Source organism: Pan troglodytes, chromosome 1 (genome assembly GCF_028858775.2).
Source record: "Pan troglodytes isolate AG18354 chromosome 1, NHGRI_mPanTro3-v2.0_pri, whole genome shotgun sequence".
In the NCBI taxonomy this organism is placed as follows: domain Eukaryota; kingdom Metazoa; phylum Chordata; class Mammalia; order Primates; family Hominidae; genus Pan; species Pan troglodytes.
In genome coordinates, this window is record NC_072398.2 from 184573856 (window position 1) to 184588973 (window position 15118).

The 15118-nt window shown below is 44.7% G+C and overlaps 1 protein-coding gene across 3 annotated transcripts in view; it reads right to left on the minus strand.

Annotated features, from left to right (window-relative positions):
* Positions 1-15118, minus strand: part of NSUN4 (NOP2/Sun RNA methyltransferase 4) — a 67863-nt gene that overhangs the window by 17251 nt on the left and 35494 nt on the right. The window contains exon 7 of one of the 3 annotated variants that reach the window (XR_010146711.1): positions 3922-3971. The exons of the other annotated variants lie outside the window; for them this stretch is intronic. The gene's annotated coding sequence lies outside the window, so the exon portion shown is untranslated. The remainder of the gene's footprint in view (positions 1-3921; positions 3972-15118) is intronic. 3 annotated transcript variants of the gene reach the window in all.

Here is a 15118-nt window from a genome sequence, read left to right on the forward strand (position 1 = left end):
CCCAGGTATGGCGAAATAGCCAGGCCATTATATACGCTAATTAAGGAAACTCAGAAAGCCAATACCCATTTAGTAAGATGGACACCTAAAGCAGAAGTGGCTTTCCAGGCCCTAAAGAAGGCCCTAACCCAAGCCCCAGTATTAAGCTTGCCAACGGGGCAAGACTTTTCTTTATATGTCACAGAAAAAAACAGGAATAACTCTAGGAGTCCTTACACAGGTCCAAGGAATGAGCTTGCAACCCGTGGCAGACCTGAGTAAGGAAACTGATGTAGTGGCAAAGGGTTGGCCTCATTGTTTATGGGTAATGGTGGCAGTAGCAATCTTAGTATCTGAAGCAGTTAAAATAATACAGGAAAGAGATCTTACTGTGTGGACATCTCATGATGTGAACAGCATACTCACTGCTACAGGAGACCTGTGGCTGTCAGACAGCCATTTACTTAAATACCAGGGTCTATTACTTGAAGGGCCAGTGCTGCAACTGTGCACTTGTGCAACTCTTAACCCAGCCACATTTCTTCCAGACATTGAAAAAAAGATAGAACATAACTGTCAACAGGTGATTGCTCAAACCTATGCCGCTCGAGGAAACCTTCTAGAGGTTCCCTTGACTGATCCTGACCTCAACTTGTATATTGATGGAAGTTCCTTTGTAGAAAAAGGACTTCGAAAAGTAGGGTATGCAGTGGTCAGTGATAATGGAATACTTGAAAATAATCCCCTCACTCCAGGAACTAGCGCTCAGCTGGCAAAACTAATAGCCCTTACTCGGGCACTAAAATTAGAAAAAGAAAAAAGGGTAAACATATATACAAACTCTAAGTATGCTTACCTAGTCCTCCATGCCCATGCAGCAATATGGAGAGAAAGGGAATACCTAACTTCCGAGGGAACATCTATCAAACATCAGGAAGCCATCAGGAGATTATTATCGGCTGTACAGAAACCTAAAGAGGTGGCAGTCTTACACTGTTGGGGTCATCAGAAAGGAAAGGAAAGGGAAATAGAAGGGAACCGCCAAGCGAATATTGAAGCCAAAAGAGCCACAAGGCAGGACCCTCCATTAAAAATGCTTATAGAAGGACCCCTAGTATGGGGTAATCCCCTCTGGGAAACCAAGCCCCAGTACTCAACAGGAGAAATAGAATAGGGAACCTTACAAGGACATAGTTTCCCCCCCTCAGGATGGCTAGCCAACAAAGGAAAAATACTTTTGCCTGCAGCTAACCAATGAAAACTACTTAAAACCCTTCACCAAACCTTTCACTTAGGCATTGATAGCACCCATCAGGTGGCCAAATTATTATTTACTGGACCAGGCCTTTTTAAAACTATCAAGCAGATATTCAGGGCCTGTAAAGTGTGCCAAAGAAATAATCCCCTATACTGCAGGCCATATATTTCAATCCCTGTATCTTTAACCTCCTCATTAAGTTTGTCTCTTCCAGAATCAAAGCTGTAAAACTACAAATTGTTCTTCAAATGGAGCCCCAGATGCAGCCCATGACTAAGATCTACTGTGGACCCCTGGACCAGCCTGCTAGCCCACGCTCCAATGTTGATGACATCAAAGGCACCCCTCCCAAGTAAATCTCATCTGCACGACCCCTACTCGCCCCAATTCAGCAGGAAGCAGTTAGAGCAGTCGTCGGCCAACCTCCCCAACAGCACTTGGGTTTTCCTGTTGAGGGGGGTACTGAGAGACAGAACTAGCTGGATTTCCTAGGCCAACTAAGAATCCCTAAGCCTAGCTGGGAAGGTGATCACATCCACTTTTAAACACGGGGTTTGCAACTTAGCTCACACCCGACCAATCAGGTAGTAAAGAGCGCTCACTAAAATGCTAATTAGGCAAAAACAGGAGGTAAAGAAATAGCAAATAATCTATCGCCTGAGAGCACAGCGGGAGGGACAATGATTGGGATATAAACCCAGGCATTCGAGTCAGCAATGTCTACCCTCTTTGGGTCCCCTCCCTTTGTATGGGAGCTCTGTTTTCACTCTATTAAGTCTTGCAACTGAAAAAAAAAATGTAGGGGGGGGGCGGGTAGAATTTATGTAAAAAGAATGTTATATGGTAAATTCGTGTCCTAAAATAAAGTAACTGGCTGTTTAAATAAAGGGATGTTTGCAACAAGTCAGAAAGTTGAGGCATGTCGAAGAATTGTCTGTAAAAGTCATGGAAAAAAGTTATAAAAGGGAATTTATGCAAGAAATGTTGTATAATTTAAAAGTAATTAGGCCTCCTGAATGTAAAACTATTGAAGAAACAGTTTATGTGCAAGGTGTGTAAGGAAAGTAAATTATACCTTGGTAAAAGGTTATAAGGAAGCATAAGAATGTGGATTTTTATCTACATTAAAAGGTTAAAAAATTGTTTTAAAGGTTTAAGCAAGTTTTGAAAACAATTATAAAGGAAATTCTGTGTGTAAACATTGGCTAAAGTTAAATGGGTATCATCCAGTTTTTCTGTGAACTTGACATTGAAATAAAACACAACAGGTTTTTCTTAAAGCACTAACCTGCTCTTTAACAAAAATTATAAAAGATTGAAAACAATCTATAAAAATCTTACCTTATGGTCAGACATTAAAATTGGATAAATATGTCTACAAGATTTTATTAAAATTCAATTTAACATTAATAACACACTAATATAAAGGTGAAATTTAGTTTATCTGGTATAAAAATGATACAGGAAGCATTGTTAAATATAAAATGGTATTTGGCTTTCTTTGGTCTAAAAACTAATAAAAATAGGTGCTAAAGAAAATTTCTCAGCAAGAAGGCACCAAGGACTATGAAGTCCACTGCTGATGTCCCCACATTTTAACCAAAAGATCAATTTCTTAGGAATTATACACTTGGTTTATCCTCCACCTTCTCTTCCCTTAAAACAAGAGGTCTTTTAGCACAGGGGCCACCTTTGGAGTTGCCAGGACATCAGCATCGGCCTGGGGATCATGTTCTCGTCAAAGGGTGGAAAGAAGGGAAACTCAAGCCAGCCTGGGAAGGACTCTACTTTGTGCTGCTAACCACCGAGACTGCTTTTGATACAGCGGAAAGGGATGGACACATCACACCTGAGTCAAGCAAGTGCCATTATCATCAGAATCATGGGCCATTGTTCCTGGATCAAGCCCTACCAAATTAAAGCTAAGAAAAGTTTAGTCTGTCTATCTGTAACAAAGACATTGCAAGGTCTGACTGCTCTGTCCAATAGTTAGCCAACAACTCAGTGGTAAATGATCCCTTTACAGCATGGCTAAAAAGTGGTTTGGTAAATAGAAAGGAATAATAGCCTCAATTCTAACTTCCCTCACAGCCGTAATGGGTGTACTTATTCTTATCGGGTGCTGTGTCATACATCCATCCGTGGGTTGGTGCAGAGGCTCATAAAAACAGCACTTACTAAAACCTCCCTTAACTATCCTCCACCTTATCCAGAGAAGCTTCTTCTTTTGGAAAATCAAGCAGAACAACTAAGCCAAGACATGTTAAAGAAGTTTGAAGAGAAAGAGCTGCAAGGAAATTCAAGAGGACGGATTACTAGATGTGAGTTCTAAATTTCTCTTCAAAGAATCACTATGTCAGTATGTTCAATTCTTTGCCTTCTACTTTTAAACTTAACTTCCTTGTAAAGCAACCTTTTTTGATTACCTACTCCACCCCGACTCATTCCAATTACCTGCTCTGCCCTGACTCATTCTCCACCCTGACCCATTCCGATCTCCTGCTCTGCCATAACCATTTTTCCCGCCAAACCACTCACCCCATCACTCTCTTTAAATTAGCCAATCGGAATTAGTTTAGCCTGTGCAGTCTAACCCTAGCCAATAGGTGAACCACACAGCAGCAGAGGCCACATGCATCAGGAATAAGAAACCCTTCCCCTCCCTTGTCCAGCCATGCACTCACCATTGCTCCATCTGTGAGGGCACACCCTTCTATAGAGGTAAATTGCCTTGCTAAGAAGAAAAAAAAAGAAAATTTTATATTTGAGTGCTATTTCTTTTGTGGCACCAAAACTTTATTTATAACACCAGCCTGGCCGGGCACGGTGGCTCACGCCTGTAATCCCAGCACTTTGGGAGGCAGAGGCACGCGGATCATGAGGTCAGGAGATCGAGACCATCCTGGCTAACACAGTGAAACCCCGCCTCTACTAAAAATACAAAAAATTAGCCAGGCGTGGTGGCAGGCGCCTGTAGTCCCAGCTACTCGGGAGGCTGAGGCAGGAGAATGGCATGAACCCGGGAGACAGAGCTTGCAGTGAGCCGAGATTGCACCACTGCACTCCAGCCTGGGCGACAGAGCGAGACTCCGTCTCGAAAAAAAAAAAAAACAAAAAAAAACACCAGCCAACAAGATCAGGAGCAGTGACAGATTGGGTTCACAGACCTCTTTAACCTCCACAAACCCTGTAGCAGTATCTTTCCTGGAGAACCAGGAGGCTGGTCATGCACTACAGGGTGCCCACCTCTCCCCAGCATGGGGCTTCCGGTGCGCCAGCCCAGGACAAACACTGGAAGAGTCTCTGGGGCGTCCACCCCCTGCCCCTCCTCTTTCCCAAACCCGGGACACCGGGTCTCTCACCCTGGGCTCTTCTTCATGGCCCAATCCACCCATTATTTGTCCTTTGGCTCAGCCACTTCCTGCAGACTGGCCTCCCCAGGGTCACCCTGTCCCAGTCCTGGGTACTTCTGGATTTTACATCCAAGAAGCAGAAGGAATGCCAGACCAGGGGGAGTCTGGGGACCTGGTCCGCTTCAGAGGGGGATGAATTACACGGATACAGACACACACACACAGGTTCCCTACTGCTGTCCTGGCCTCTCTCACAGAACTTTACGTGCTTTATCTCAGTTGTTCTCCCAACAACTTTATGAGAAAAGCATTTTTGGCCCAGTGCAGTGGCTCAAACCTGTAATTCCATTACTTTTGGAGGCCGAGGTAGGTGGATCACCTGAGGTTAGGAGTTCGAGACCAGCCTGACCAACATGGTGAAACCCTGTCTCTACAAAAAATGCAAAAATTAGCTGGGCGTTTTGGCTTGTGCCTGTAATCCCAGCTACTTGGGAGGCTAAGGCAGGAGAATCACTTAAACCTGGGAGGTGGAGGTTGCAGTGAGCCGAGATCATGCCACTGCACTCCAGCCTGGGCAACAGAGTGAGACTGTCTCAAAAAAAAAAAGAAGCATTTTTATGCTCATATTACTGATGAAGTAACTGAAGACAAATGGCATTAAATAACTTGTGTCCCATAGAACTGATGTTTATAAATTAAGTATTTAAAAAATAAAAGTAACTTTTGTGGGTCACACAGGTGGCTGAGTGGATGGGGATTCCACTGGGAAGCCGGAAGCCAGAGCTCTTCCCTATCCGTCAGCACCACCATTACTGCCCCTGGGAATGGGTCGTAAAAGTTTAGAATGTGTGTATCTTTGGGTTGACGTGTAGCTTTTTTCATTGCATAGTGGCCCTATTTGTCCCAACGACTTTTTTACTTAAAGTATGATGGGGCACAGGTAAGTGCTTTGTGCCGGGAAACACTGTCTCCTGAAACATGGGGAGGGGCTCCCGGGTGGAGGTGCAGTCCCAGATCCTGGTTGTTTTTACGTCTCTGAATCTGTGCCTTTACTTTTCTAAGGGGGCTGGTTATGATGCCTACTTTGCAAGATTGTTAGCAACACTGCCTGGCACTTAGTAGGCCCTCCATAAATGATTATGAATGGAGTGAAAGGCCCACCTATGGAAAGACTTGGTTGGTAATGGAAGAATCCCAGCCTGAGGGCCTTGAGTCAGGCTCTTGAGTATGTTAAGCAAGGTCCCAAATCCTCGCATTTCTGTCTTCAGTGAGGATTGAGTGCCTCTGTTCCTACTCAGCACTGATAACCCTTTACAAGTTTCAAGTCCTAGACCTCAGTTTCCCTAGAAAAAGGGAGCTGACAGGTGCTGATGACAGAAACAGCAATCTGAAGTGGTTCTTATGAGGTCACCTCACCCCATTTCCTGAGTAAAAGAATAGGATTCTAGCCCTCAACTCTCCATTCATTTGTTGGATGACCTTGGGTAACTCAATTCTTCCTTTTGCAAAATGAGAAGCATTTTTCCAGACCCTCTCTCCTTCTCAAAGGGAAAATAATATATAGTCCTAGGGAAACACTGGTCATTCCTGAGGCTTAATCACCAAGTTTGTAACCTGTTGTGAGTAGGGCCAAGATTTGCTACTTTAGGGACTCCAGTTGCAAAGCATTCACTTGTGTTTGCTGAAATGATGGCTTCTCTAAACAGAAAGCTCCCTGGGCGCATATTAAATATAACCTAATTTACAAAAAGGGTCTAGGGGTTAGGAGTGGGTTTGGAGGCCAGTGCAGCAAGTCCTGGACTGACTCTAATGTTCAAGTCACAGTGAGTGGCCACTTTGTTCCTGTGAGAGAGGATCCAGAAACACTTCTGACATCCAGTGATTCAATTCAACAGACATCCACTGACACCTGCTACTATATGCTGTGCTCTAGGGAAACTTAAACGAATAGTAGACCAAAAATCTGGCCTGAATGGGAAGAAAAAAGATTGCATAGACCAAGACAGGCTTTGGTGGAAATGCAGAGATCGTGCTGCATAACCCAGAGGGCCTTGGATTCTGGGCCCTTGGACTGTGTTGGGGAGAGTCTTTGGGGGAAGCAAGATGGCACATGATTCAGAGCAAGTGTTTTAGAGCTTGGCTGTAGTGTAGAACTAGCTAGTAACCCATCCTTGTTGTGTGACTCTCTGTGTCCCCATTTCCTTACCTGTCAAATAATGGTAATAATAGTACCCCCCCACAGCAAATACTCTGGTACTATTATATGAATCAAATGAGCTAATGCATGTAACACAACCAGAACAGGGCCTAGCATATGTATAGTAAAAAATCCATGCATGTTAATCATTATTATTATTGCTGTTGTTATTACTTATTATTAGAAAAATAGAGGCCTACAGAGAGGGGTTTTATGGGCTGAGAATCCCAAGCTCAGGAACCAGACTGCCTGAGTTCAAATCCTAACTCTGCCACTTACTGTGTAACCTGGAGTAAGCCTCTTTAACCTCTTGTGCCTCAGTTTCCTTATCTGTAAAATGGGGATAACACTGGTGACTATCTCACAGAATTGATGTGAACATTAAGCAAGTTAATCCAAGCAGAGCTTGGAACAGCACCTCATCCACTGTAAGTGTTCAATAAATATTAGCTCACTTTATTTTAAGCAGAGATGTATGCAATCCAACCAGTATTTTGAGAAGGCAGTATGGAGGAGGGTTGGGAGAGGCAAGCTGGAAGCTAAGGTCATGGACTAGAAGAGCAGGTGGATGCAAAGATCCAATGGGGGTGGGTTTCCAGGGCTCCACTTGTGTTATCCAGAAGGTAACACCACACCATTCTGTGAGCCATAATCTGCTGTCAGGTCATTCATGCAAGAGTTACTCCTGCCCACAGCCCCTCTAGCAGACCCTGGTAAGTTTCCCTGTCAGCATCCGCAGTCAGCTGGTGATGGTAAGTTATTCTTATGTGTCTTCAGCTGTTGAGTGGGAAGACAGGTAATACCTTCCCTGGCACCCTCTGAGGTGGGGGCAGGGCTGTCCAAGGGAGAGAAGAAGGGAAGGGAGCTTCTCAGATTCCAGAGGGTGTGAAGTCTGTCTTTGTTCCAGGGATGGGAGCAGTAAATGCTCTGCTTCTTCATTTCCTTTCTCTTCCGTGAGCCTTTCCCAGGGGCCTACTAAAGGGGAGGATGCAGTCCAGCTCTAAGGAACTGCTATGATTTGAGTGTATGTGTCCCTCAAAATTCATGCTGAAACCTGATCACCAAGGTAATGGTATTAGAAGGTGGAGCTTTTGGGGGGGGTGATTAAGTCAAAAGGTCCCTGGCCTCATAAATAGGATTAAAGACCTTATAAAAGAGGTATGGGGTAGCTGTTCACAGCCCCTTTTCCCTTCTGTTCTTCTGCCGTGGGAGGACTCAGCCATAAGACACCATCTATAAAGCAATGAGCAAGCCTTCCCCAGACACCAAATCTGCCAGTGCCTTGACCTTAGACCTCCCAGCCTCTAGAACTGTAAGAAATAAATGTTCCACTCTTTTATAAATTACCCATTCTCAAGTTGTTTTTGTTTGTTGTTTGGTTGGTTTGTTGGTTGGTTTTGAGACAGAGTCTCACTTGGTTGCCCAGGCTGGAGTGCAGTGGTGCGATCTCAGCTCACTGCAACTTCTGCCTCCCAAGTTCAAGCGATTCTCCTGCCTCAGCCACCCAAGTAGCTGGGACTATGGGCGTGCACCACCACGCCCAGCTAATTTTCATATTTTTAGTAGAGACGGGGTTTCACCATGTTGGCCAGGATGGTCTAGATCTCTTGACCTTGTGATCTGCCCACCTTGGCCTCCAAAAGTGCTGGGATTATAGGTGTGAGCCGCCCCACCTGGCCCTTCTCAAGTATTTTGGTATAGCTGCATGACTGGACTAAGACAGGAACTCACAGCCCCACATAGGAGGGAGGATTCCACACTCAGAAGCACTGCCTAGGGTGCTGACAATTTACAAAGCACTGTCAGGACTTTGAATGCAGATATCTGGGCCCCCTACCAACCTCTACACCCTCCTCTGAGTTTGGGGAGAGTTTGTCTCCTCTGCTAAGTTGATTACATAAATGACCCCAATAATCCAGGACCCCTTGTATCTGTGCTCTCTGCAAAGTGATTTTGCAACTCCTCTCCCCAGGAGTACAGTCTATTTCCCTACCCATGTAAATCTTTGTGACTTGCTTTAACTAATGGAAAGTAGTGGAAGGAATTTTGTGCTACTTCTTAGCCCAGGCTGTAAGAGAACTGTTTTGTCTCTCTCTCCTGGAACCCTGCCACTGCCATAAGAAAAAGCCCAAGCTAGCCTGCTGGAGGACTAGAAACCATGTGGAGAAAAGCCTGCTCAGCCCATTTGCCCTTGGTCAGGCCCTTACACAGGCGAGACAGCCAAGATGAGCAGAGCCACCTGACTGCAGATACATGAGTGAGTCTTGCCAAGCCAACTAAGGTCAGCGGAACCACCCGCCAAACCATAGACTCAGAGAATAATAAATGGTTGTTTAAACCACCACTTTGAAGGTTGGTTCATTACAAAGCAATAGCTAACTGATACATCTCCTGATCTTCATTGCCCAGATAAGTAACCGAGGCCTTACAGACAACCAGTCACTTGCTCAGTGCTACACAGTCAGTGGAGGGCCCAACTGTGAATCACACCTGGATCTTCAAGACTCAAAATCCCTTGGCCAGGCACAGTGGCTCAGGCCTGTAATCCCAACATTTTGGGAGGCCAAGGCGGGAGGATCACTTGAGGTCTGGAGTTCAAGACCAGCCTGTTCAGCATGATGAAACCTCGTCTCTACTAAAAATGCAAAAATTAAGGGGTGTGGTGACACACACCTGTAGTCCCAGCTACTCAGGAGGCTGAGGCAGGAGGATCCCTTGAACCAGGGAGGCAGAGGTTGTGGTGAGCCAAGATTGCACCACTGAACTCCAGCCTGAACAGAGAGAAACTCCATCTCAAAAAAAAAAAAAAAAAAAAAAAAAATCTCTGCTATGGCCAGGCATGGTAGCTCACACCTGTAATCCTAGCACTTTGGGAGGCCGAGGATCTACTGAGCCCAGGAGTTCGAGACCAGCCTGGGCAACATAGGGAGACCCTGTCTCTATTTAAAAAAATAAAAATTTTTAAAAAGCCCTGCTACCTCTGTAACATGGACACCTACAACTAGACTGTAGAATTGTTATTAAAGGTTCCCAATCATTAACTTGGAAACCCATCAGCCATACCTCACCTTAAATCTGTTTTCCTCAACCTGTTTTCACCCATGCCTTCTTTGGATACACATGAAATACATGCTGTCTCCCACCTATAATTTGTTTGAAACTGTGGGGTTAGTTTCTTTACTCGGTACCTGAATTTCCTCATCTATAAAATGGGGATGTTGTACTACCCCATTGGTTGCCGTGGGAATTAAATGACTTAATGTTCAGGAAATGCTTAGAACAGTGCCTGACATATAGCAAGGACTATATCATTAGATAAAATAAAAGTGTGACTAAAACTGATCCACAGCAATGGCAATTTTATTACGAAAACATTTTTATTTGGATCATGAGAGCTACATATTTTTCACTTTGATCTGTTGACATCAGTCTGAGTGTTGAGTCAGCTGTCTGCCATAAGCTCTTCTATCCAAGTTGGTGTAGGAGAAAACATCTCGTGGGTGGCAAACCAGTTTTTGAAAATCAGACATGCAGAAAAGCACATCTCTCGTCTTGAGAAGCACTCTTGGGTCATTATCCCACATTTATGTCATATTTCACAGAGAATATATTCTTGGTAGGTTGTAGGCAAATCAAATCCTAAGGTAAGTCTATTATTATTTAAAGAGCTCTGGTTGGGCATGGTGGCTCACGCCTGTAATCTCAACACTTCAGGAGGCCAAGGCGGGTGGATCACTTAAAGTCAGGAGTTTGAGACCAGCCTGGCCAACATGGTGAAACCCCGTCTCTACTAAAAATACAAAAATTACTCGGGTGTGGTGGCACACACCTGTAATCCCAGCTACTCTGGAGGCTGAGGCATGAGAATTGCTTGAACCTGGGAGGCAGAAGTTGCAGTGAGCTGAGATCACGCCACTACACTCCAGCCTGGGCAACAGAGCAAAACTTTGTCTTGAAAAAAAAAAGGCCGGTGCAGTGGCTCACACCTGTAACCCAAACACTTTGGGAGGCTGAGGTGGGTAGATCACCTGAGATCAGGAGTTTGAGATCAGCATAGCCAACATGGTGAAACCCCTTCTCTACTAAAAATACAAAAATTAGCCAGGCATGGTGGTGCGCACCTGTAATCCCAGCTACTCGGGAGGCTGAGGCAGAAGAATTGCTGGAATCTGTGAGGTGGAGGTTGCAGCAAGCCAAGATCGTGCCACTGCACTCCAGCCTGGGTGACAGAGTAAGACTCCATCTCAAAAAAAAAAAACCTAGTAAGTGTGTTTCTATACACACACACACACACACACATGCTCTCTAAAGCAAATGCTTCATAATATAATACTTACCTTTACTATGTGTGTTGCACGTGTTTTCTATTCTATCCTTTCATTTAAAGGTGGCCATCTAATTTATTAACTTGCTTGTTGTGGTTCCTTTAATTTTTTTTTAGAGAGACAGACTAATCTATTATCTAAGGAGGTGCTATTAAATTTTATCTTACATCTTGAGTCAGTGAAAATTTTCAAGTAATTTGTCCATTTCATCTAAATTATAAATTCACTGGCAAAAACTTATTCATCATACATCTTTACTACTATTCTTTTTTTTTTTGATGCAGGGTCCTTCTCTGTCACCCAGACTAGAGTGCAGTGGTGTGATCTTGTCTTATGCAACCTCCAACTCCCAGGTTCAAGCAATTCCCCTGCCTCAGCCTCCCGAGTAGCTGGAATTACAGGTGCCCCACCACTACACCCGTCTATTTTTTTGTATTTTTAGTAGAGACGGAGTTTCACCATGTTCACCAGGCTGATCTCAAACTCCTGACCTCAGGTGGTCCACCCACTCGGCCTCCCGAAGTGCTAGGATTACAGGCATGAGCCACCGCACCTGGCCTCTTTTTTTTTTTTTTTTTTTTAGTTTCGCTCTTGTTGCCCAGGCTGGAGTGCAATGGCGCGATCTCGGCTCACTGCAACCTCCACCTCCTGGGTTCAAGTAATTCTGCCTCAGCCTCCCGAGTAGCTGGGATTACAGGCATGTGCCACCACCCCCGGCTAATTTTGTATTTTTAGTAGAGACAGGGTTTCTCCATGTTGGTTAGGTTGGTCTTGAACTCCCGACCTCAGGTGATCCACCCGCTTTGGCCTCTCAAAGTGCTGGGATTACAGGCGTGAGCCACCGCGCCCAGCCACGCACTGGCCTATTTACTACTATTCTTTTAATATAAATCAGACCTATTGTGAATATCATTCTTCCTTTTTTTTTTTTTTTTTTTTTTTTTTGAGACAGAGTCTCATTCTGTTGCCCAAGCTGGAGTGCAGTGGCATGATTTCAGCTCACTAGAACCTCTGCCTGCCGAGCTCAAGCCATCCTCCCACCTCAGCCTTCAGAGTAGCTGGGACTACAGGTGCATACCATCACGCCTGGCTAATTTTGTTTTTATTTTTTGTGAAGACAAGGACTCACTATGTTGCCCAGGCTGGTCTTGAACTCCTAGGCTCAAAAAAGACTCTCGCCTCCACCTCCCCAAATGCTGGGATTACAGACGTGAGCCATTGCACTCGGCCCTTTTTTGTTTGTTTTTTTTTTTTTTGAGAACGAGTTTTGCTCTTATTGCCCAGGCTGGAGTGCAATGGCGTGATCTTGGTTCATTGCAACCTCCGCCTCCTGAGTTCAAGCAATTCTCCTGCCTCAGCTTTCCGAGTAGCTGGGATTACAAGCATGCGCCACCATGCCTGGCTAGTTTTGTATTTTTAGTAGAGAATGAGTTTCTCCATGTTGGTCAGGCTGGTCTCAAACTCCCAACCTCAGGTGATCCACCCACCTCTGCTACCCAAAGTGTTGGGATTATGGGCATGAGCCACCACGCCTGGCCCCATTCTTGATATTGGTAATTTGTTTTCTCTTTTCTTGGTCAGTTTAGTCAGGGGTTTATCAATTATGTTGATTGTTCAAATAAACTATTATTACCCTTTTTAAAAATTTAATTTTTAACTGACAAATAAAAATTGTATATCTTTATGGTGTGCAAATATTGTTTTGAAATACGAATAAATTGAGCTAATAACATATGCATTACTCATATACTTATTTTTTGTGTATGGTGGGAACACTTCAAATCTATTCTTTTTTTTTTTTCCAGAGACGGGGTCTCATGCTGTCACCCAGGCTGGAGTATAGTGGCATGATCATGGCTCACTATAGCTTAGACCTCCTGGGCTCAAGCAATCCTTCCACCTCATCCTCCCAAGTAGCTGGGACTAAGTGCCCCAAGCCCACCGGCTCTTAAAATCTATTCTGTTAGTAATTTTCAAGAATACAATATTGTCATTAACTAGTCACCATGTTATACAATAGATCCCCTTTTATTTTATTTTATTATTTTTAATTTTTTTTGAGACGGAGTCTCCCTCTGTTGTCCAGGCTGGAGTGCAGTGGCGCCCTCTCAGCTCACTACAACCTCTGCCTCCTGGATTCAAGCAATTCTCCTGCCTCAGCCTCCTAAGTAGCTGGGATTACAGGAGCTCACCACCATGCCCAGCTAATTTTTTATGTTTTTGGTAGAGATGGGGTTTCATCATGTTGGCCAGGCTGATCTCGAACTCCTGACCTCATGACCTGCCTGCCTCAGCCTCCCAAAATGCTGGGATTACAGGCATGAGCCACCGTGCCTGGCCACAATAGATCTCTATTTTTTTTTTTTTTTTTTTTTTTTTTTTTTTTGGTGAGACAGAGATTTACTCTTGTTGCCCAGATTGGAGTGCAATGGCGCGATCTCAGCTCACCACATCCTCCGCCTCCCAGGTTCAAGCGATTCTCCTGCCTCAGCCTCCCGAGTAGCTGGGATTACAGGCATGTGTCACCACGCCCAGCTATTTTTGTATTTTTAGTAGAGATGGGGTTTCACCGTGTTGCGCAAGCTGATCTCAAACTCCTGACCTCAGGTAATCCACCTGCCTCGGCCTCCCAAAGTGCTGGGATTACAGGTGTGAGCCACTGCGCCTGGCTAGATCTCTTAAAATTATTTCTAACGGTAATTTTGTATCCTTTGACCAACATCTCCCCACCCCCATCCGTCCCCATCCCCCAATGCCTTACCCCACACCTCTGGTAACCACCATTCTATTCTCTACTTCCACTTCCACTTTTTCAGATTCCTCATTGCTGTGTCCTGCGTGTTTGTTCCCTCTGAAACTCATGTTGAAACTTTATCCCCAATGTAACAGTATTAAGGGGTGGGGCCTTGAAGAGGAGATTAGGTCATAAGGAGTCTGCCTTCATGAGTGGATTAATTCATTCATGGATTAATTGGTTAATGGATTCATGGGTTATCATGGTAATGGATTATTGGTGATGGCCTCCTGGGCCTGATCTGAGGGCAGCCTCCAGCTTTTATCAAGTTATCACAAGAGTGGGTGTTATAAAAGCCAGATTGGCTCATGCTCTAGCCCCCTTGCCATTTGATGTCCTGTACCACCTTGGGACTCTGCAGACAATCCCCACCAGCAAGAAGGCCCTCACTAGGTGGGACCCCTTAACCTTGGACTTCCCAGCCACCAGAACTGAAAGAAATAAATTTCTTTTCCTTATAAATTAACCAGCTTCAGGTAGTCACTCATAGCAACAGAAAACAGACTAAGACACAAGATTGGTGTTGAGGAGTGGGGTTGTTGCTAAAAATGAACACCTGAAAATGTGGAAGCAGCTTTGAAACTGGATAATGGGCAGAGGCTGGAAGAATTTGGAGGAGCAGGTTGGCTAGGAGCATGGTCTGTATTGACATGACTGGAGCATTAAGGGCAGTGCTGGTGAAGGATCAGAAGACAAAAAGATTAGGGAAAGTCTGGAATTTCTCAGAGATTATTTAAGTGGTTGTGACCAGAATGCTGACAGAAATATGGACAGTAAAGGCCATTCTAATGAGGTCTCAGATGGACCTGAAGAACAAGGTAATGGAAGCTAAAGGCCATCCTTGTTAGAAATGGGCAAAGAGGCTGAATGCAGTGGCTCACACCTGTAATCCCAGCACTTTGGGAGGCCGAGGCAGGCGGATCACTTGAGGTCAGGAGTTCGAGACCAACCTGGCCAACATGGCGAAACCCTGTCTCTACTAAAAATACAAAAATTAACTGGGCGTGGTGGCACGCGCCTGAAGTCCCAGCTACTTGGGAGGCTGAGGTGGGAGAATTGCTTGAACCTGGGAGGCAGAGGTTGCATTGAACTGAAATCACGTCATTGCACTCCAGCCTGGCAACAGATTGAGATTCTGTCTCAAAACAACAACAACAAAACAAAACAAAACAAAAAACTGTCAAAGAACTTGATAGATTGTGTCCATGCCTC